This window comes from Hyla sarda, chromosome 2, assembly GCF_029499605.1.
Source record: "Hyla sarda isolate aHylSar1 chromosome 2, aHylSar1.hap1, whole genome shotgun sequence".
NCBI classification, from domain to species: Eukaryota; Metazoa; Chordata; class Amphibia; order Anura; family Hylidae; genus Hyla; species Hyla sarda.
The window spans coordinates 286,746,141-286,768,005 of NC_079190.1; the positions used below are offsets into that span (position 1 = coordinate 286,746,141).

A 21,865-nucleotide genomic window follows, 5' to 3' on the forward strand; every position below is an offset into this window, starting at 1 on the left:
CCAGAAAGTTAAACAGATTTGAAAATTACTTCTATTTAAAAATCTTAATCCTTCCAGTACTTATCAGCTGCTGTATGCTCAGGAAGTTCTTTTCTTTTTGAATTTATTTTCTGTCTGACAACAGCGCTCTCTGCTGACACCTCAGTCCATGTCATGAACTGTCTGGAGCAGGATAGTTTTGCTATAGGGATTTGTTCTTGCTCTGGAAAGTTCCTGACATGGACAGAGGTGTCAGCAGAGAGCACTGTGGTCAGACAGAAAAGAAATTCAAAAAGAAAAGAACTTCCTCTGTAGTATACAGCAGCTGATAAAAACTGGAAGGATTAAGATTTTTGATTAGTAGTCATTTAGAAATCAATTTAACTTTCTGGCACCAGTTGATTAAAAAAAAGTTGTTTTCCACCGGAGTACCCCTTTAAAGAGCCTAGTAAATTCCCTGCCCTATTGCCCCAGCTGAAATATTCATTCTTCTGATGAGCCAAATGAGAAGAAGCCTGCTCATGCAGCACTACATCAAGATCACTCTTCCCTTGAACATAGGCATCCTTAGCTTCAAGAGTGCCCCAGGTACAAAGATACTTATAAATCTTGGTCAGCTTGTGAATGGAGGACAACAGTTTTTGTTTTTTTCTGAGAGACATAGGAAAGAATATGACCTCTCAGGATGGCCTTAGCAGACACCCAGATGGATAATGTTCCCCTCCACTTGGCTATTTATTTTTTTTGATACATGCAGATATCTTTTTCTAAAGCACTTTGTTAAACCAATGGTGGCATCCTTTCATTACATGGAGCATTTTGAATGGAGCTGTAGTTCTGTAGTTATAAATGACAATATCTGATGGCAAAAGGAATAGCGCAGCTCATGATACCTGACAATGGCACATTGAGGTTAAAGGGGAACTCCACTGGAAAACATTATTATTTTATTTCTTTTTTTAAATCAACTGGTGCCAGAAAATTAAACAGCTTTGTAAATTACTTCTATTAAAAAATCTTAATCCTACCAGTACTTGTCAGCTGCTATATCCTCCTCATGAAGTTCTTTTCTTTTTGAATTTCCTTTCTGTCTGACCACAGTGCTCTCTCCTGACACCCCTGTCCATTTTAGGAACTGTCTAGAGTAGGAGCAAATCCCCATAGCAAACCTATCCTGCTCTGGACAGTTCCTGACATGGACAGAGGTGTCAGCAGAGAGCACTGTGGTCAGATAGAAAGGAAATTAAAAAAGAAAATAACTTCCTGTGGAGCATATACCAACTGATAAGTACTGGAAGGATTAAGATTTTTTTTAAAGAAGTAATTTACAAATCTGTTTGACTTTCTGGCACCAGTTGATTAAAAAAATTATTTTTTTTCCTTTGGAGTACCCCTTTAACTGCATATTATGGTATAATGTACTTAAAGGGGTACTCCGCCCCTAGACATCTTATCCCCTATCCAAAGGATAGGGGATAAGATGTCAGATCGCCACGGTCCCGCTGCTGGCGACCCCCGGGAACGCCGCTGCGGCACTGCGCTATCATTACTGCACAGAGCGAGTTCGCTCTGCCCGTAATGACGGGCGATACAGGGGCCTGAGCAGCGTGACATCATGGCTCCGCCCCTCATGACATCACGGCCCGTCCCCTTAATGCAAATCTATGGCAGGGGGCGTGATGACCGCCACGCCCCCTCCAATAGACTTGTATTGAAAGGGGCGGGCCATGATGTCACGAGGGGCGGAGCCATGATGTAACGATGCTCCGGCCCCTGTATTGCCCGTCATTACGTGCAGAGCGAACTCGCTCTGTGCAGTAATGATAGCGCAGTGCCGCAGCGGCGATCCCCGGGGTCCCCAGCAGCGGGACCACGGCGATCTGACATCTTATCCCTTATCCTTTGGATAGGGGATAAGATGTCTAGGGGCGGAGTACCCCTTTAAAGGGATTACCCAGTGATTCATTTATTTACATTTTAATCGGCTCTGGCTTCAATAAAAATAACCAATTTTAACTTACCTTCTGCCGCTTCCCCGATGTTCCTGGAATCAGTCTCCTGTGCTTTGGCCCCGGTCTAGAAAATATGCATGCAGATGTTGCTTGAGATTTACAAGAGATGAAAACGGAGCAAAAACAGTGGGAAAAATGACAGAACAGATCTAATGGATATAAAAATAGTTGAGAGGGGGAAGAGGGACACAAATATAAGTGGTTACTGGAAACTTTTAGATTGGAAAAATTGACCCAATTCTTTTCCGTAGAAAGAGCACATGGACTTTCTACTAAAGCAAGACCAGTGGGATCACAGCCTAGACCTGAATTACTGTGCCAGCAGGAGAGGAACATCATACTTATTCTTAACAGAACCAAGGGGAACTATAATATAAAGGAAATAGGATCTATATCCATCCAGATTATTCTGTAAAAACAAGTAGACAGAGAGCTAGCTTTAGACAGGTAAAATGGAAATTGAGATATGCAGTTGTGCCATACATACTTTTGTTTCCAGCTAAACTTAAAGGGAATGTGCAATCATAAAATTACTTGTTAAAAATAAGTTTTTAAGTTAATGATATTGTTAGGATTTTTTGGTGATTTTTTTTTTCTTATTTTCATTTTACTATCTATATACTGTATTCCTGAAATCTTGCAGTTTACATTCCTGCCACTGGGTGAATAACTGAGCTGAGATTTTCTCCTTTGTACAGATCAATTCCCAACAATGCCCTTCCTCAAAATGCCCTTCATGACAGACAGGAGTACACTGGAGGGTAGGATCACACCAAACAGATCTGCAGCATATTTTACACTGCGGATCTGCCATTGACCGGACTCTATATTGTGCCTTCAGGTGCTCTCCCAGTGTCCTGCTCGTAGCGGCAATGCGTCGATCCAAGCAGCCACATATGCCAGCATGTGTGCAGTGACTTGCAAGTCCCTGTGTGGCTGCTCGGAGCGGCGCATTGCCGCTGTGAGCAGGACATGGGGGGGAACAGCTGGAGGCACAATATAGGGTGGGGTCATCGTGGATCTGCAGCGTAAAATACGCTGCGGATCCGTTACATGTGACCCTACCTGGAAGCTGACATCAGTAGATAGATAAGACATTATTTACAATATCTGAAGTTCAGCACCCTTCTCCCTGTAGAATGACCTCTGAAAAGGAAATATAAAAGTATGGAGCACAGGGAACTTAAACAAGATTTCTGCATACTCATTGTGGGTTAGAGAGTTAGGGTGTGTTTTTTTTTTTTGTTCTTTCTCCTCCCCCAATGGTATTGATTATGGTTATCCTTATATTATTGGATGAGAATGGGAGGGATCAAGATGAAATTTTATAGGTCTTGCCAGTAGAATAAAACGTGTATCTATTTTTTTAAGCAAATAAATATTTCCTTCCTTCAATAATTTTACCTTCAAGAGACCCTCATGACTTTAGAGCCTTTACAAATTTAAAGAAATCCATGATTAGGGACAGTTATCACTCAATTTTTCATGAGGGGTTAGTAATTTGATTAATTTGGAGTTCTTTTTAAATGAGAGAATTTATCGGACACATGGGCATGTTTGAGGAAATGGTACTTATTGCTGTCTACTATTCTCCACCCTTTTCAGTCAAACTTATGATTGAGACAATAGATGCTCAGTGAAATAGAGCATTGCTCAAAAATCTGGTTTGGAAATTTTAAAGTAGTATTCTGGGATTTTTATTTTATTTATTTCACTATGCTACAGGGGCCGTGTGGGTGGCTGATGTGTGGGAGAATGAAAAGTTACCTCACACTTACAAATAAGGGATCCTGGGACTTGTAGTTGGAGGGAGGGAACTCCAACAGGAAATAGTCATTTCACAATAAGAAAGCAGCAGTGTTATGGTGGACTCACAACATAGCCATTTAGCCCAAGACAATCACAAATCCTTCTCTGGCAGGTAAGTATTAAATCACACTTCAATATGGTCTGGCATGATAGGGTTAATCATATGAGTAATGAATTAGAATGGATAGATCTGTAGAGTTGAAAGAATGGAAACAAAACTTTCAAACAAAGGAATGCTACCTCCAATAGGGGGCAGTGAGAAGCTATGTTTTTCCTCTGGAGGAGAGCTACATTGCATACATTATTAAGAACAGGATGTATTTGCTGGATTTATCGGATATTCTTTAGATTGGCTTGAGGGTGGCTATGAGACAGTTGTTGTCACGTCTGGGCCAGGAAGGAGTGCACACTATTCTCCAGGGCTGTGGAGTCGGTAGATAAATGTTCCGACGCAGACTCCACAGTTTTTTGTACTTCCGACTCCGACCCCGACTCCTCTGTATTAATATGCGAATGTATTTATAAACACTTACAGGTAAACCCAAGAAGTTGTTCCACCAAGTTCTTCTAAGCTCTTCTAGCAGAGAGAGGTAGTTGGGCAGAAGCTGCTGCCTTCTCCTTTTTCTGTGCTGATCTGCTGCTGAAGATAGGGCAGTAGGAGGATCCAGGAAGGGGCATTTATTATAAAACATGATTTCCCTAGTAGAATCCCATATTCATGTTTAAAGTTTAAGCTAACAATCGGAGTTTACAAGTTTTTATAGCCTTAGCTGAATGGCAGCAGTTTTTCCAATGGTTTACAGCTTCAGTCTTGAACTATTGACCCTCCATTCCCTTCACTTATACAAGTGTCTCTAGTCCTGCAAAAAACATATTTACTTTATCCCTTATCAATGAGAGGCTAGGTTACTCATGGGTTCCCTGTAACAGCAGAATACAACACTATGGAAAGTATAAGTATTGCCGCTCCTAATAGTGCATTGCGTGCCATATAGTGAAGCACATGAAAAGCATGCTTCTTCACGGTCACTTAACGTGTTTGTTTTGCGGTTATGTGAGGCACTGCATGCATTGATCTTTATTCTTACAGCAGAGAAGTCATTAATTATAACTATTTGTGAATTGGGACATTTAAACTTGCTTTTCTTTTTTGTCCAATCTAAATTGTTTGCCGACTCGGAGTCCGACTCCAGGTACCCAAAATTTCGTCCGACTCTTTGACACCGACTCCACAGCCCTGCTATTCTCACCCACTCCCCTGTCCCTGCCTACTTACGTACCTGCCCTAGATGACAGGTCCATAACCCCGGTGAAGGTCCCTTCCTAAATAATTGAAGGACAGTCAAAAAGTCAAAACAATAAAACTACAAAACTGACTAAAGGTCGGGAAAGGCTGGAGGTACGCAACTAACGGAAAACAAACCTAAACACGCACACACAAAAATACGTAGTCAGAGGGCGGAGTCTAAACCTGGAGAGCATGAAGTACAGTAACAGAGTATCAAAGGGAAGTCAAAAACCAAGACAAAAGTAAAAAAACTGAATAAACAGAATGAGCAGAGAGATATCTAGATAAGTTACTAACAACTGTCACAAGCGGAGAATGACTGAAAAGGGCCTCCTTATATATGCCTGAGCTGCAACCAGGAGGACTCTAATTGGCTAAGCAAGCTTAATCCCACCCAGGAGCACAGAGATGTCATCCCAGCAACCAAAACAAACAACAGGGCTAGAAATCATTAACCCTATGAGTTGTGGCAGAACCAGTCATCACAGTTATGAATGGTTATGGAGATACTGCAAAAGACCCCATTGGAATTAAGGTCAAAATAATCATAAATCCTTTGACCCTGGGATTCCCGTCCTCTAAGATGTTATACAATTAAAATACTCCATACAGAATTGCACCATATATCATTAGAAATGGAGATGTAAAACAACACCCCTGAGGAAGTCGCCTCAGTAGCGACAGAAAAGCGTGGGGTCCTTTGTGGCCCCGTCCTCATTACTTACCATCATCATCTGGTCTCTCCATCCAGTCTGCGACGCTATGCATTGTTCATTGTTGCAAGTATTTATTGATGGGATTGTGGCAACACACTGGGGAACAGGACTTTGCAGTATTCACACTATTCATGTCTTTGGGATATTTGTGTCATTATTTACTAGCACCTTACTATTGTTTCCCTAAATGGTCTCATTCCTATTGTGTTTTTTGCATCTTCATTTCTAATAGTATATGGTGCAATTCTGTATGGCGTATTTTAATTGTATAACATCTTAAAGGACGGTTGTCAATTTCTAGGAGAGGGGATTCATGGCCCCTCCCTAGGGTTGTGCTTAGGCTCCTATTGAGCCAATTTTAATTGATTTTATTTAGTCCTTCAAAAGTGTAATATTTGTAGTGTTTAAAGGAAGTTTTTGTACAATAAAGATGTGTCCATTTACATTACTTTTGGTGTGCTGCTATATTTCAGTGTTGCCTTTTTGGTATTAAGCCTATAAGATGTCTGATCACGGGGATTTAGCCGCGGTGCGCAGAGTGAACTAAGTACCGGATGATGGGCGACCACAGCTGTCACGCCCCCTCCATTCATGTCTATGGAAGGAGGCATGACGGCTATGTACTAGCTTCAAGCTTCCATGTTCAGAACGCTGTGACGCCGGCCCTGAGAACACGATGTCCCAGCGGATGTCAATGGCTGGACCCCCCCCCCCCCCCCGTGATCAGACATCTTATCCCCTATCCTTTGGGAGGCCATAGGTCTTTAAGGAAGAAAGAAGAAGTTTTCATGAGGGATTCCACTGAGCAAAGGCCAAGGAGAAGTTGGACATATGGATCTCCGCAAAACATAGAATCATGTTTGTTCCTGGAGAAGTGCAACTTCATGCAGTGTTGGAATCTAAATGGATGGATTCTAGTAGAACATCACTATATTAAGAAGATAAAAACTTTAACCATAGTAAAACATTTATTATTATGCCTCTCCATAGTGCTGTTTGTTAATTAAATGAATTTTTATTAGTATGTAAATTCGGACATTCGGTGCACTGGGGCCTTACTTTACTCCTAGGTGCACAGACCCACCCTCTACAGCGCCTCCTCATAAATATTCATCTGACCCTCTGCAGTTCCAAGTTACACTGCAGAGGGCACTGAACACAAAGGCACAGCAGAGAGGCATAATAAATATACACAAAGGCGCAGCGGAGAGGCATAATAAATATACACAAAGGCGCAGCGGAGAGGCATAATAAATATACACAAAGGCGCAGCGGAGAGGCATAATAAATATACACAAAGGCGCAGCGGAGAGGCATAATAAATGTTCTCTGTTAATCATGGTCCTGTTTCCTATTAGTCAATATCAAGCAGGTTATATTTTTCTAACCTGCTGACAGTTTCCCTTTAATGTATATAGTCACCTATACCTTCAAGGTAGAAAACTGGCTATATGAAATTACAAAAGAGAAAAGTGTAGCCAGTTAATTTACACCAGAAGCAGCAAAGGGAATAGCCCCATAAAGATCAACTCTATACATCACTTTTTTGTGTGTGCCTTATCTGTCCCATCTGCTGCCCCCTTCCTTCTCATCTGCACCTATGCTAGCCAACCGATTTTTCTTGGCCTTCCCCACCTCTTTATCTTAACTGTGTCCTTGTCAGATTATAATAACAGCCAGTTTAACCAGTTACTGCTTTTAATGATTCTGAAATACACCTGCAAACTGCAGTCGTACGAGTTTATTCTAACCTTCATGTCTGACTACATAGTGATAACACATTTTTATGAGCGGGGTCACTGTTTAGGTTGTATATTACTGCCACTGTTTCTGATTCTGCATCTTGTTCATTGCTATTTAAAGGGGTACTCCACAGGAAAACTTTTTTTTTTAATCAACTGGTGCCAGAAAGTTTAACAGATTTGTAAATTGCTTCTATATAAAAATCTTAAAGGGGTACTCCGGCGCTAAGACATCTTAGCCAAAGGATAGGGGATAAGATGCCTGATCGCTGCTGGGGACCCCCGTGATCTTGCATGCAGCACACCGTTAAAATCAGTCCCCCGAGCACGTTCGCTCTTGGTCTGATTACTGGCGATCACGGGGGCCGGAGCACTGTGACGTCACAGCCCCACCCCGTGTCACATCACGGCCCCACCCCCTCAATGCAAGCCTATGGGGAGGGGGCGTGACAGATGTCACACCCCCTCACATAGGCTTGCATTGAGGGGGCGGAGCGTGTCATCACACGGGGGCTGGGCCGTGACGTCACAATGCTCCGGACCCCGCGATCAGGCATCTTATCCCCTATCCTTTGGATAGAGGATAAGATGTCTTAGTGCTGGAGTACCCCTTTAATCCTTCCAGTACTTATCAGCTGCTGTATGCTCCACAGGAAGTTCTTTTCTTTTTGAATTTATTTTCTGTCTGACCACAGTGATCTGACACCTTTGTCCATGTCAGGAACTGTCCAGAGCAGGATAGGTTTGCTATGGTGATTTGTTTCTGACATGGAGAGTTCCTGATATGGGCAGAGGTGTCAGCAGAGAGAACTGTGGTCAGACAGAAAATAAATTCAAAAAGAAAAGAACTTCCTGTGGATCAAACAGCAGCTAATAAGTACCGGAAGGATTAAGATGTTTAAATAGAAGTAATTTACAAATCTGTATAACTTTCTGGCACCAGTTGATTTAAAAAAAAAATAATAATCCACCGGAGTACCCCTTTAATTCCACTATCCAGCTAGCACATCTTATATATATATATATATATATATATATATATATATATATTTTTTTATAGTAAAGCGAGTTTTTGGGCTGGGATTTTTTTTTTTTTAAGTACTCAGTAAGCAAACACTTGAGACAACAGGAGGAATTTTATTTTTTATTTAGGCATGCTTTTATGTGTAAAAAAAAAAAGTTTAAAAAAAATTGTGCAAACCTCAATTTTTAAGCTACTCTTTAAGCTGTCTGATAAAATAAAATAAAAAACTGTACTTACCTCCCTTGCTCCCTTACAGCCTCTGTTATCGTGGCGCCCGTTCTCTGCTGTGCTGCACATCTCAGCGTCGCAGACAAAACGTCACATTGCGTCTTCAATTATGAAGAGAGATTCTTGACCATAGATTTCTTCGTTAAAGTAAAGCATGATTTTTTTTTTCAGTCTTACAAACTATATTAAGGCATTGACAAAATGGTCTCAGACTGTTCTAACCAAAAAAACTCAATGGCCCTTATTTACTAAGAGTGTTGTGTAGGTTTCTTTGTGGGTTTTCATTCCCTACAATTTACTTTCCACGGTATTTACTAAGGTTTCCCTACATTTTGCACTTTTCCCTACACTTTGCTTTTTTTTTTTTTTACACATTCTCTGATCTGTAGGGTTTTCCTCATCTCAAATCCACCACATTTTATGTGGAAACCTTAGTAAATATATAGTTTTTTTGTGAAAATGTCGGGAACACGCCCCTTTTCAAAGACCATGCCCCCTTTCCCCAGCATCCACGCCCCCTTTTTCTTAGCAAAATATTTTCTTGGCAAAATGTAGAGTTAGTCGGGGGTTTTCCAATTCTGGCGTAAATTCTGGCGCAAAATATGGCGCAGACAGAATTTCTGGCGCAATGCGACAGAATCTGGCGTACAACCCGACAAAACATGTCGGGCTTGCAATAGTATATGAGGGCCAATGTGTGAGAAATTCTCATTCAAGTATAAATCCTCATTCACTAACAGCGCACATCTGGCTGCTGTGGTGATACCACAAAGGCCGAGCCACACTGCAAACGCCCTGAGTGAACCCTGATTTATTCCCTGTGGACTTACTTTATTAAATGATTCTCATAATGTAGACGCCTTAGATTTAGCCTTTGGTATACTATATTTATACTTTAATTGCTCTTTCAACATCATTTTATGGGTTCTGCACTAGAATTGCACTGTGTGAAAAAGAGCTTACTGCCTTCTGAGCCTCCGGAAAGCAAGAGCCTAGAATCATTTTGAAAATGTTTTTTTTTTTTTTCTGAACTGAGAAAGAAACATCATGAACTTAAAAAGTAGATAAGGGGGGTCATGGCCTGGCTGCTGAATCAGATGGTCGCTTGTTAAGAGAGCTCTGCATGCTTACCTGCTAAAGCGACCTATTTCCATCATACTGCCATCTAATTTCGCACTGCCCAATTCCTAAACAACCGCTCACTATGCCGGTGAAGCAGTGAAAACATCTGCGGCCCGGATCACTGAAAAAGTTCAGCTTTACTCCCCGCTCAGCCTCCACCCAAGATGGCGCCGGCAGCTACTCTCCAGCGCGGTCTCCGGCGGCCTGCGCCCTGACCGCTGAAGCACACAATGCTTCCTCATCTGCCTCCCGTCGGTGCTCCTATCAGACCTGAAGCTCCATCTCTCTCAGTCCGCACATTATCCTGCTGACCTCTCCGGAGATGCCGTGACTCAGCTGCCTCATGCGGAGGACCCAGAAGTCTGGCACAGCCGCCATAGAAGGAGATCCTCCCCTGAAGCGTCTCCTCGTTCTCAGGCGAGTCTCCCTTCTGCTACCTCACCCTCTCGACCTCAAGGACGGGCCTCTGCTATGTCGAATCTCAGGGTAAGACAAAGGGACACATCTCCTTTGCTTCCCTCTTCATAAGGGGACATACTAGCAACCCTCCCTGTAACTGGCCAGCAACTGACAGACTCCACAATGAAGGACATGCTATTACTCTTATGGTCCACCTTTTTAAAAGACATGCAGCATGTGGTTACCCCTGCTGTAGCTGACCTGGGTGACCTCGATCACCTGGAAGTAAAATTTGGGGAATTTGCAGATTCCCACAACTCCCTGATAGACTCACACAACAGCATGGAAGACGATGTTATTGCATTGAAAGCGAAGGTGGCAGAAGAGTCAGTAGCTCCCGCTGACATTCCGGACTATGTCCATTCCTTAATACATGCCGCTCTTCCTACATGTACAATCCGAGCGGGCTCGACTGGGCTCACCAGATTTCACGGCTGAAACATTTGGAGGACTCTGTACCCCGCAATATCATTGCCCGCATCCATTTCTTTGGTATAAAAGAACATTTAATGGAATATAACAGATGCAACAAGGGCCTCCCTGCAACATTCCACAGAGTATCTGTATATGCTGATCTCTCTGCAGCTACACTCCAAGTGTGCAGAACCCTGATACCTGTTACTTCTGCCTTATGTTCTGCAAAAATCCCATATCGTTTGGGTTTCCCTATGTGTCTGCTAATCCAGCACAATGATTTTATCGACGTAGTGCGCTCCACTAAAATTGGGGCATTGCAACTCCACAGCAATCCCTTCAAACCCACCTGGATAAAGACTGGTCTGTAGCCTGATGCCCTCATAGGCAGTAATTTCTTCCTCTTTATTCTGCAGGCCCTGGCACTGTGATCCTCCGCCCTTGGCTTCAGAGTGGACTCTAACCCCCACTCACAGTTGGGTGACTATACACCCTATGTGTCATCTTTTTTTTTCTAAGTCCTTTTTTTTGTTTCCTATTCATGTTTTTTATGTTATTGTTTATTTCTGTACTAGTGGTGATGTTTCCGTATGATTTTTCTGGTGCAATGTCTACTATATCTAGGTAGGCGCATGCCCGCTTGGGGGTGCATCCTGTCTTCCTTTACCAGGTTTCAAGCTACTACTCATGGAAAATATCTCTATTGTTTAGTTAGGTGTTAGTCGTTAATCGTTTAGTTAGTTATTACTATAGTCAGCATTAATGTGAATGGTCTCAATGCTCCACACAAACAATCCCATCTTTGGAGAGAGGCTCAGTCACTGGATTGCGATGTTTTATGCGCCCAGGAGACTCCCCTCCTTGCAAAAGGTGCCCACCAAATATGCCATCCTGCTTACCAAAGTGTCTTTCAAACTCATTTTAGCACAAAGTTCAGTGGGGTTCTTATCGCAATCAAAAAACACAGTCTCGTTTACATGATGTCACAGGGGATAAGTAAGGTCAGTACGTAACCTTACGTTGCACCATCAACCCCTCCCTCCTGACCATACTTTCAGTGTATGCTCCTAACATGGGTCAGCTGAGATTTCTGAGACGTCTCACTAGGGATACTCGCAAAGCGCCCTGGTGTTCTTTACTTGTATGCAGAGATCTAAACTTTGTCTCTGACCCTACTCATGACTCTAACTCTACCTCTCGCTTATCCTCACTTCCTTTTGGAGCAGGACTTATGGAGTCTTCACCACGCTACTGAGAGGGAATATACTTTCCTATCCGGAGTCCATAATACCTACTCACCTACTCATGGAAAGATATGATATTAACTGATCCTGCCTCACTCCGTTAGATGTGCCACCATTGAGCCTATCAAATGGTCGGACCATGCGGCAGTGACGTTACAACTTAGTGATAGCATTTCTTCTCCCCCTACATACACATGGCGAAGCAATCCCTATCTTTGGTCTAACCCTACTTATGCCAAACATTTGACATCTGACCTCACTGGTTATTTTGCCTTAAAAAAAATGATTTGTGGCAATTGTATCAAGTATGGATCGATTCTGAAGAAGCAGAGAACTCAATGAATGGAGGATACTTTAGACCGCCTTCAGTTAGCTGAGCGGCTTAATCAAACCTCCCCTTCTTCTGCACATGCTGCTGATGCCGCTGCCACGAGGAGCAATCTACGCTGTCTGCTACTCTCTGCATATGAAAAATCATATAGTAAGCTCCAAGCGAAATATTACTCTCAAAATAACAAAGTGGGCAAACTTCTTGCCCATCGCTTAAAAAAACGCCAACTCCAGTCTCGAGTCCCGTACTTGATACACCCATTTATGAAGGATAAATGACATACCGATGGATATTGCAAACGCGTTTAAATCATTTTATGCCCATGTCTATAATCTCCGTGACTCCATCTCTTTACTCTCACACAAGACTATCTAGCTCGACTCCACCTTCAAACTCTGTCCTCTAGAAGAGGTACTCCAAACCATTAACTCTCTACCTTCTGATAAAGCCCCGAGCCCCGACGGTTTTGTCATCTCCTACTTTAAAAAATGTAAAAATATATTAGCTCCTTACCTCCGTGACTTTTGCCAGATAGCCATTTCCCGTGGGGATTTTCCAAGTGAAAACCTTTAGGCTACCAAAGTCAGCCTCCCCAAGCCTGGGAAGTCGCCCGACCTCCCGCAAAACTACCAGCCCATATCCCTACTCAATCAAGATCTCAAGATATTTGTAAAGCCATTCGCCTCTCTCTTGTTCTCCCCTTCCTAATCAATCATGACCAGGCTGGATTTGTTGCCGGAGGCCAAGCTTCGGATAACACCAGGTGCCTGCTGAATGTGCTGTCCAACCTTGAGCACCACAAACCTCCCTCCCCCCCCCCTTGCCTTACTGGTGGCGTTGGAAGCTGAGAAGGCGTTTGACCGCCTCCGGTGGCCCTACGCCTTCTCGGTCCTTGAGAGTATGGGTTTCGCCAGCCCTATCATTACAGCCCTCTCTGCCTTCTATTCCTGCCTGTCTGCCCGCGTATTGGCCAACAACTCCTTCTCTGATCCTTTCCAGATCACTAACAGGTCACGACAGGGCTGCCCACTGTCCCCCCTCTTATATATTTCAACTGGCACACTCCATCTGACTAGATCCCACAATTACTTGAGTAACTATAGGTGGCAGATCCCATGTTATCTCAATAAATGCTGATGATGTGATCCGGTCATGGACAACGTCTTAAAATTTGGTACACTTTCCTTCTATCACCTCAACGAAACAAAAACACAGGCCCTTCTGGTCGATCTTCCCTCTCACACAATAGCATCACACAAACATACTTACCCTTTTGACTGGAAGACGGATCACCTACAATATTTGGGCATCATGCTTTCATATCCACACAAGTCATTGTATAGTGCAAACTATGAACCACTGTTTGCATCCATAGCCACAGAAGCCAATAGACTGTAGTCCACTGACGTCTCCTGGGAGGGCAGAGTGGCAACTTTCAAGATGTTCTTGCTCTCCAAATTTCTTTACCTCTTCCGCACCCTCCCTATTCATCTTCCTTCTACCTTTTTTCTAAGGCTCACTTCTCACTTTCCTCTTTCATATGGGCGGGTGGATGACCAAGATTATCTGCGAGTATTCTTACCAGGACAAAATTTAGTGGTAGTCTAGGTTCTCCTAATATCCACTTTTATTATATTGCTACACTGGTCTCTATGCTTCGGCGTTGGTGAAGCTGCTCCCCGACCTTCCTTGGGTTGAAATAGAAAATTTTTCCATAGCACCTTACTCGGCTAAAGATCTTATACATTCCATTCTGGAATATCCCAGTCCCGCTACTTCACAATCCCCTTGTACAAGCTTCTTATACAGCCTGGGTGACCTATGTCACACAAGCGCTCCCCTCGGGGGCTGCCCTCAGTTCAGACCTACCACTATCCTCCTTACAAGCCTCGATACCTGACCTTAACATACGTTTTTGGATCTCACAGGGGGCTACAAAGGTTGGGGATCTATATATTGGGAACTCCCTTACCATGTTTCAAACACTAGCCACCACATATCACCTCCCCTCCGTGGATTTTTATAAATACTTGCAAATGTGCCATTTTCTACAAGACTGGCAACTGAGGGAGGGCCCCAGGAATTACTCAGCTATACGCCTGTTAACCTCTCTGCTCAAAAGCTTAAGACCTTGGTATGACAATTTGCTAAGATCTAACTCCTTCTCTAAATCCTATCCGCTTAGACATTGGGAAAGGGAGCTGGGTTTGGATTTCTCAACAGAAGATTGGAGATTAGCTTTTAAAACAATACATATCTCATTCCAATGCTCCTCACACATAGAATCGGCATTCAAGACAAAATTACGATGGCACTATTTTTCAGTGGGCAGTGTGAACATAGCCTAACTGGTAATAACTGGTTATTTTTAATGTTTTTTTTCTTTAAAAACCTGATGTTGTTAATCCGTTATCATCAGTTACATCCGTTTGTTTTTTTTTATCAGGTTTTTAACCCTATTTTTTGTAAAGTTGTACTGAGCATGCTCAGTACAAAAAAACTGATGTTAAAAAAACTGACAATAACTGATGATAATGGATGTTTTTTTGAACATCCTGTCCCCATAGACTTCAATGTTAAATTTTAACGTCCAGTTTTTCACCAAGGTCATGCTATTTTCCTTTACATACTGGTGGTTGTAGTAGAGCTATGTTCCTTTACATACTGATGGTTGTAGTAGAGCTATGTTCCTTTACATACTGGTAGTTGTAGTAGAGCTATGTTCCTTTACATACTGGTGGTTGTAGTAGTGCTATGTTCCTTTACATACTGGTGGTTGTAGTAGAGCTATGTTCCTTTACATACTGGTGGTTGTAGTAGAGCTATGTTCCTCTACATACTGGTGGTTGTAGTAGTGCTATGTTCCTTTACATACTGGTGGTTGTAGTAGAGCTATGTTCCTTTACATACTGGTGGCTGTAGTAGTGCTATGTTCCTTTACATACTGGTGGTTGTAGTAGTGCTATGTTCCTTTACATACTGGTGGTTGTAGTAGAGCTATGTTTCTTTACATACTGGTGGTTGTAGTAGAGCTATGTTCCTTTACATACTGGTGGTTGTAGTAGTGCTACGTTCCTTTACATACTGGTGGTTGTAGTAGAGCTATATTCCTTTACATACTGGTGGTTGTAGTAGTGCTATGTTCCTTCACATACTGGTGGTTGTAGTAGTGCTATGTTCCTTTACATACTGGTGGCTGTAGCTGAGCTATTTTTGGGTGGAGCCGGGGAGGGAGGGGGTTGATTTTGAAGAGATCAAGCATATAATGGCCTATAACCAAACCAGTGTTTCCCAACCAGGGTGTCTCCAGCTGTTGCAAAACTACAACTCCCAGCATGCCCAGACAACCATTGGTTGTTCGGGCTTGCTGGGAGTTTTGCCACAGCTGAAGGCACCCTGGTTGGGAAACTCTGAATCAAACATTCCCAGAAAAAAATAAAAGAAGAATAGAACTACAGAAGTTCGTGTTTTCCTCCTCACATTCTAAAAATCAATGTTTTCAATTTTTCACCTATAGACCCATATAAGGGCTTGTTTTGTGCATCAGAAATCGTACTTTGTAATGACATCACTCATTTCACCACAAACTCTATGGCGAAACCAGAAAAATATTTGTGGGGCAAAATTGAAACAACAAAGCAGCAATTTTGTAACTTTTGGGGGCTGCTGATTCTACACAGTGCACTTTTCAGTAAAAATGACACTTTATTTTTATTCTGTAGGTCCATACGGTTACAAGGATACCTAATTTATATAGGTTTTATTTTATTTTTCTACTTTGAAAAAATGATATCTACATGCACCAAAATTTGTTTAAAATTGTCATCTTCTGACCCCCATAACTTTTTTATTTTTCTGCATACAGGGCGGTATGAGGGCTAATTTTTTTGCACCGTGATCTGAAGTTTTTATTGTACCATTTTTGTTTTGATCGCTTTTTATAAAAAAAATTATGGTATAAAAAATATGCTATTTTTTATAGTGCCCTTTTTTTTATTTGAGCCCCTGCCCTCTAAAATGTCTGTGCACGTCCCTGCAATGCTTTCACATTATTTCAGAGAGCATTGTAGGTTTTTCTGTCTTAAATGGAAAGGTACTAACAATTTTTTCCATGTCTGTAAATCCCTCCCTAGTATTTTTCAGAAAAATTATTTTAAAAAAATGATACCTTTTGTCTAAAACACAATGCTTCTAGATATTACTGAAACTCAATAGGGAGATATAAAAAGCTCTACCTACAATTTGTTGTTGGATTTTTGTTAATTTTAGTCAGTGGTTTTCTTCAATAGATATTTTTTCCAGTATACTTATGTTTCAATTTTTTTATATGTATATATATTTTTAAGAAGGGGGGTCTTTTTAACATTGAGGTATTTATTTCTTTGCAGGGCACTTTACAGTTAAAATGACATTATCTTTATTTTGTAGGTCCATACAATTACAGCGATACCCAATTCACATAGGTTTTGTTTTAGTCATAACTTTTAGGGGTTATCCAGAAATAGAAACAGAACTAATTTCTTTTAAAAACAGCTCCACGTCTGTCCCCAGGTTGGGTGTGGTATTACAACTTGGCTCCATACACTTCAATGGAACGGAGCTGCAGAACCACACCCAACCTGGAGACAGACAGGAGCATTCTTTAACCCCTTAAGGACGCAGGACGTAAATGTACGTCCTGGTGAGGTGGTACTTAACGCACCAGGACGTACATTTACGTCCTAAGCATAACCGCGGGCATCGGAGCGATGCCCGTGTCATGCGCGGCTGATCCCGGCTGCTAATCGCAGCCAGGGACCCGCCGGCAATGGCCGACGCCCGCGATCTCGCGGGCGTCCGCCATTAACCCCTCAGGTGCCGGGATCAATACAGATCCCGGCATCTGCGGCAGTTCGCGATTAAAATGAACGATCGGATCGCCCGCAGCGCTGCTGCGGGGATCCGATCATTCATAACGCCGCACGGAGGTCCCCTCTCCTTCCTCCGTGCGGCTCCCGGCGTCTCCTGCTCTGGTCTGTGATCGAGCAGACCAGAGCAGGAGATGACCGATAATACTGATCTGTTCTATGTCCTATACATAGAACAGATCAGTATTAGCAATCATGGTATTGCTATGAATAGTCCCCTATGGGGACTATTCAAGTGTAAAAAAAAATGTAAAAAAATGTAAAAGTTAAAGTTAAAAAAAAGTGAAAAATCCCCTCCCCCAATAAAAAAGTAAAACGTCCGTTTTTTCCTATTTTACCCCCAAAAAGCGTAAAAAACATTTTTTATAGACATATTTGGTATCGCCGCGTGCGTAAATGTCCGAACTATTAAAATAAAATGTTAATGATCCCGTACGGTGAACGGCGTGAACGAAAAAAAATTAAAAAAGTCCAAAATTCCTACTTTTTTAATACATTTTATTAAAAAAAAAATTATAAAAAATGTATTAAAAGTTTTTTATATACAAATGTGGTATAAAAAAAAAGTACAGATCATGGCGCAAAAAATGAGCCCCCATACCGCCGCTTATACGGAAAAATAAAAAAGTTATAGGTCATCAAAATAAAGGGATTATAAACGTACTAATTTGGTTAAAAAGTTTGTGATTTTTTTTTAAGCGCAACAATAATATAAAAGTATATAATAATGGGTATCATTTTAATCGTATTGACCCTCAGAATAAAGAACACATGTCATTTTTACCAGATATTGTACGGCGTGAAAACAAAACCTTCCAAAATTAGCAAAATTGCGTTTTTCGTTTTAATTTCCCCACAAAAATAGTGTTTTTTGGTTGCGCCATACATTTTATGATATAATGAGTGATGTCATTACAAAGGACAACTGGTCGCGCAAAAAACAAGCCCTCATACTAGTCTGTGGATGAAAATATAAAAGAGTTATGATTTTTAGAAGGCGAGGAGGAAAAAATGAAAACGTAAAAATTAAATTGTCTGAGTCCTTAAGGCCAAAATGGGCTGAGTCCTTAAGGGGTTAAAAGAAATTAGCTCTGATTTTCTACTCTTGGATAACCCCTTTAACCCCTTCCTGCAAATGGACGTATATTTACGTCCTCTGCGGGCTCCCGGTGTATGACCCGTGCTCAGCTGTGTGTCATACACAGTGGGTCCCGGTTGCTGTTAGCAACTGGGACCCACAGCTAATGCCGGAAATTGCTGATCGGGCTGATGTACAGCATTAACCCTTTACTACTTTGATCGCAGCATCTAAATGTGGTAAATCGTATTCCTGGCTAGCTTAGCAGGCTGATCGCGACTGTTGCTTCAAAATCACAGCATCCCGATAAGCTGAGAGGATGGTGGGTGGTCTCTTACCATCCTCCTTGCTGTCCAATCTGGCTGGAGCAATGGAGCACTGATCAATTCTGCTCTATGAAGCAACATTAATCGCGTATGCAATCTAATGAGTGCATGTTATAGTCCCCTATGGTGACAAAAAAAAAAGCGTGAACAAAAAAAAAATTATAAATGTGCACTAAAGTTGTACTCGGGTGGAAAACATTTTTTTTTTTTTTTTTTAATCAAATGGTGCCAAGAAGTTAAACAGATTTGTAAATTACTTCTATTTAAAAATCTTAATCCTGCTGTATACTACAGAGGAAGTTGTGAGGTTCTTTTCAGCCTGACCACAGTGCTCTCTGCTGACACCTCTGTCTGTGTCAGGAACTGTACAGAGCAGGAGAGGTTTGTGATGGGGATTTGCTTCTGCTCTGGACAGTTTCTGACACGGACAGAGGTTTTAGCAGAGAGCACTGTGGTCAGACAGAAAAGAACTATACAACTTCCTCTGGAGCATACAGCAGCCCCTACTTACCATCTATAAAGCAAGCTCAGCTCTTGAGCTCACTTCATAAACCACTAGCACGGCTGCACCGTACATGTATGGTGGATGTCACCTAGGGGTTAACAGTGACTCATACTGTTTGAAAATCTGGTGCATCTTTAGATTATTTAATCTATATATTAGAGAATACATTCACCTTAGCTACTAATTTCACAGGGTTTAGTCATGTTGGATTTCTACTGCCCTATCCTATTGTTCTAGGAGAGTTAAGACAACTGATTACCCCTCCCTATAGTGTCAAATGTTCATGTGTATGGGGAGATCAGAAAAAAAAAAACTGTCAGCCTTAAAAGGGGTTACATTTTTTCCCAAAAAAAACAGCACCACACCTGTCTGGAGGTTGTGTGTGGTATTACAACTTGGCTCCATTAACTTCAGTGGAATTGAACTGCAAAACCACACACAATATAACCCCTTAAGGATTCAGCGTTTTTCCGTTTTTGCATTTGAATTTTTTCCTCATCACCTTCTAAAAATCATAACGCTTTCAATTTTGCACCTAAAAATCCATATGATGACTTATTGTTTGCGCCACCAATTCTACTTTGCAGTGACATTAGTCATTTTACCAAAAAATCCACGGCGAAACGGAAAAAAAAATCATTGTGCGACAAAATTGAAGAAAAAATTTCATTTTGTAACTTTTGGGGGCTTCCGTTTCAACGCAGTGCATTTTTTGGTCAAAATGACACCTTATCTTTATTCTGTAGGTCCATACGGTTAAAATGATACCCTACTTATATAGGTTTGATTATGTCGCACTTCTGAAAAGAATCATAACTACATGCAGGAAAATAACTTTTTTTTTTTTTCTGCGTACGGGCCGATATGAGGACTCATTTTTTGTGCCGTGTTCTGAAGTTTTTATCGGTACCATTTTTGTGTTGATCGGACATTTTTTTATGATATAAAAATTGACCAAAATATGCTATTTTGGACTTTGGAATTTTTTTGCGCGTACGCCATTGACCGATCAGACGCCGCGGAGAGAGGTAAGGAGACCTCCGCCTGTGTTCTAGCTGATCGGAACATCGCGATTTTATCGCGATGTCCCAATCAGCCCGACTGAGCTGCCGGGAAGCGTTTACTTTCGTTTTCAGATGCGGCAACTTTGATCGCCGTGTCTGAAGGGTTATCAGTCGCGCGGCACAACTATCGGTGCCGCACGCTGTTAACCCAGGGTCCCGGCTATCGGAAACCGCCCTTGCGATCTGCGGCGATGCTGGGCTGATCGGGTCTCTTGGAACCCGCCCGCCCGGTAATTTTGCATGATCCCGGCTGTCACAGACAGCCAGGACCATGCTAAAGTATAGGAGTGAGGTGGCAAGCTTGCCACCTCCTCCTATTCCCTGCGATCCGTCAGTTAGTTAATCGACCAATCGCAGGGGGGGGGGCGATTACTTCCTCCCGCCCTGCCCGGCCCCTTGAAGTCCGGAGAGGACGGGAGGAAGACCGGAGGACGCGGCGGGGGACGGGGGAGTGCTGGGGACCGGCCCCGGTACTTACCTCGTCCCTGAAGACCCGGATCCCGGCGATGAAGACGGTGGCGGCGGCAACAGGTGAGTGGATCTTCAGCCGCGGCCGGGCCCTTTACAGCAATGCACGTCGCCGTAAAGCAACATGCATTGCTGTAATGGGACCCTGTAAACTACAACTCCCAGCATGCCCAGACAGCCCTTGGCGTCTGGGCATGCTGGGAGTTGCAGTTTTGCAAAATCTGGAGGTCCACAGTTGCGAGACCACTGTGCCCTTCCAGATGTTGCAAAACTACACATCCTCAGCATGCCCTTACTGTCCAGGCATGCTGGGAGTTGTAGTTCTGTAACATCTGGCACTTCAGATGTTGCAGAACTACAACTCCCAGCATGCCTGGACAGTTTTGGCATACTGGGAGTTGTAGTTTTGCAACATCTGGAGGGCTACAGCTTGGACACCACTACACAGTGGTCCCCAAACTGTTCTCCTCCAGCTGTTGCGTAACCACTACTCCCAATATGCCCTTCGGCTGCCTGGGCATGCTGGGAGTTGTGGCTTTGCAACAACAGGAGGCACACTGATTGGGAAACATTGTCTGTTTCCTAACTCAGTGTTTCCCAACCCTGTGTGCCTCCAGCTGTTGCAAAACTATAACTACCAGCATGCACTGATAGACTGTGCATGCTGGGAGTTGTAGTTTTGCAACAGCTGGAGGTTTCCCCAACCCCCCACCCCCACCCCCCCCCTGTGAATGTACATGGGCAGGGGGCTTACAGTGAGTATCAGGCTGCAAGTTTGCGATGCAGCAAATTTTGCACGGCAGCTCAAACTCGCAGCGGGAAACTCGCTGTAATCCCCCGCCCGTGTGACTGTACCCTAAAAACACTACACTACACTAACACAAAATAAAATAAGTAAAAAACACTACATATACACATACCCCTACACAGCCCCCCTCCCCAATAAAAATGAAAAGCGTCTGGTACGCCACTGTTTCCAAAATGGAGTCTCCAGCTGTTGCAAAACAACAACTCCCAGTATTGCCGGACAGCCGTTGACTGTCCAAGCATGCTGGGAGTTTTGCAACAGCTGGAGGCACCCTGTTTGGGAATCGCTGGCGTAGAATACCCCTATGTCCACCCCTATGTAAATCCCTAATTCAGGCCTCA

The 21,865-nt window shown here is 42.7% G+C and overlaps 1 long non-coding RNA gene across 1 annotated transcript in view; it reads right to left on the reverse strand.

Moving 5' to 3' along the window:
* The window catches only part of LOC130356194 (uncharacterized), a 59,597-nt gene that overhangs the window by 25,107 nt on the left and 12,625 nt on the right, over positions 1–21,865 (reverse strand). Inside the window, exon 2 of the long non-coding RNA XR_008888808.1 lies at positions 2,001–2,055. This is a non-coding gene — a long non-coding RNA (uncharacterized LOC130356194). The remainder of the gene's footprint in view (positions 1–2,000; positions 2,056–21,865) is intronic.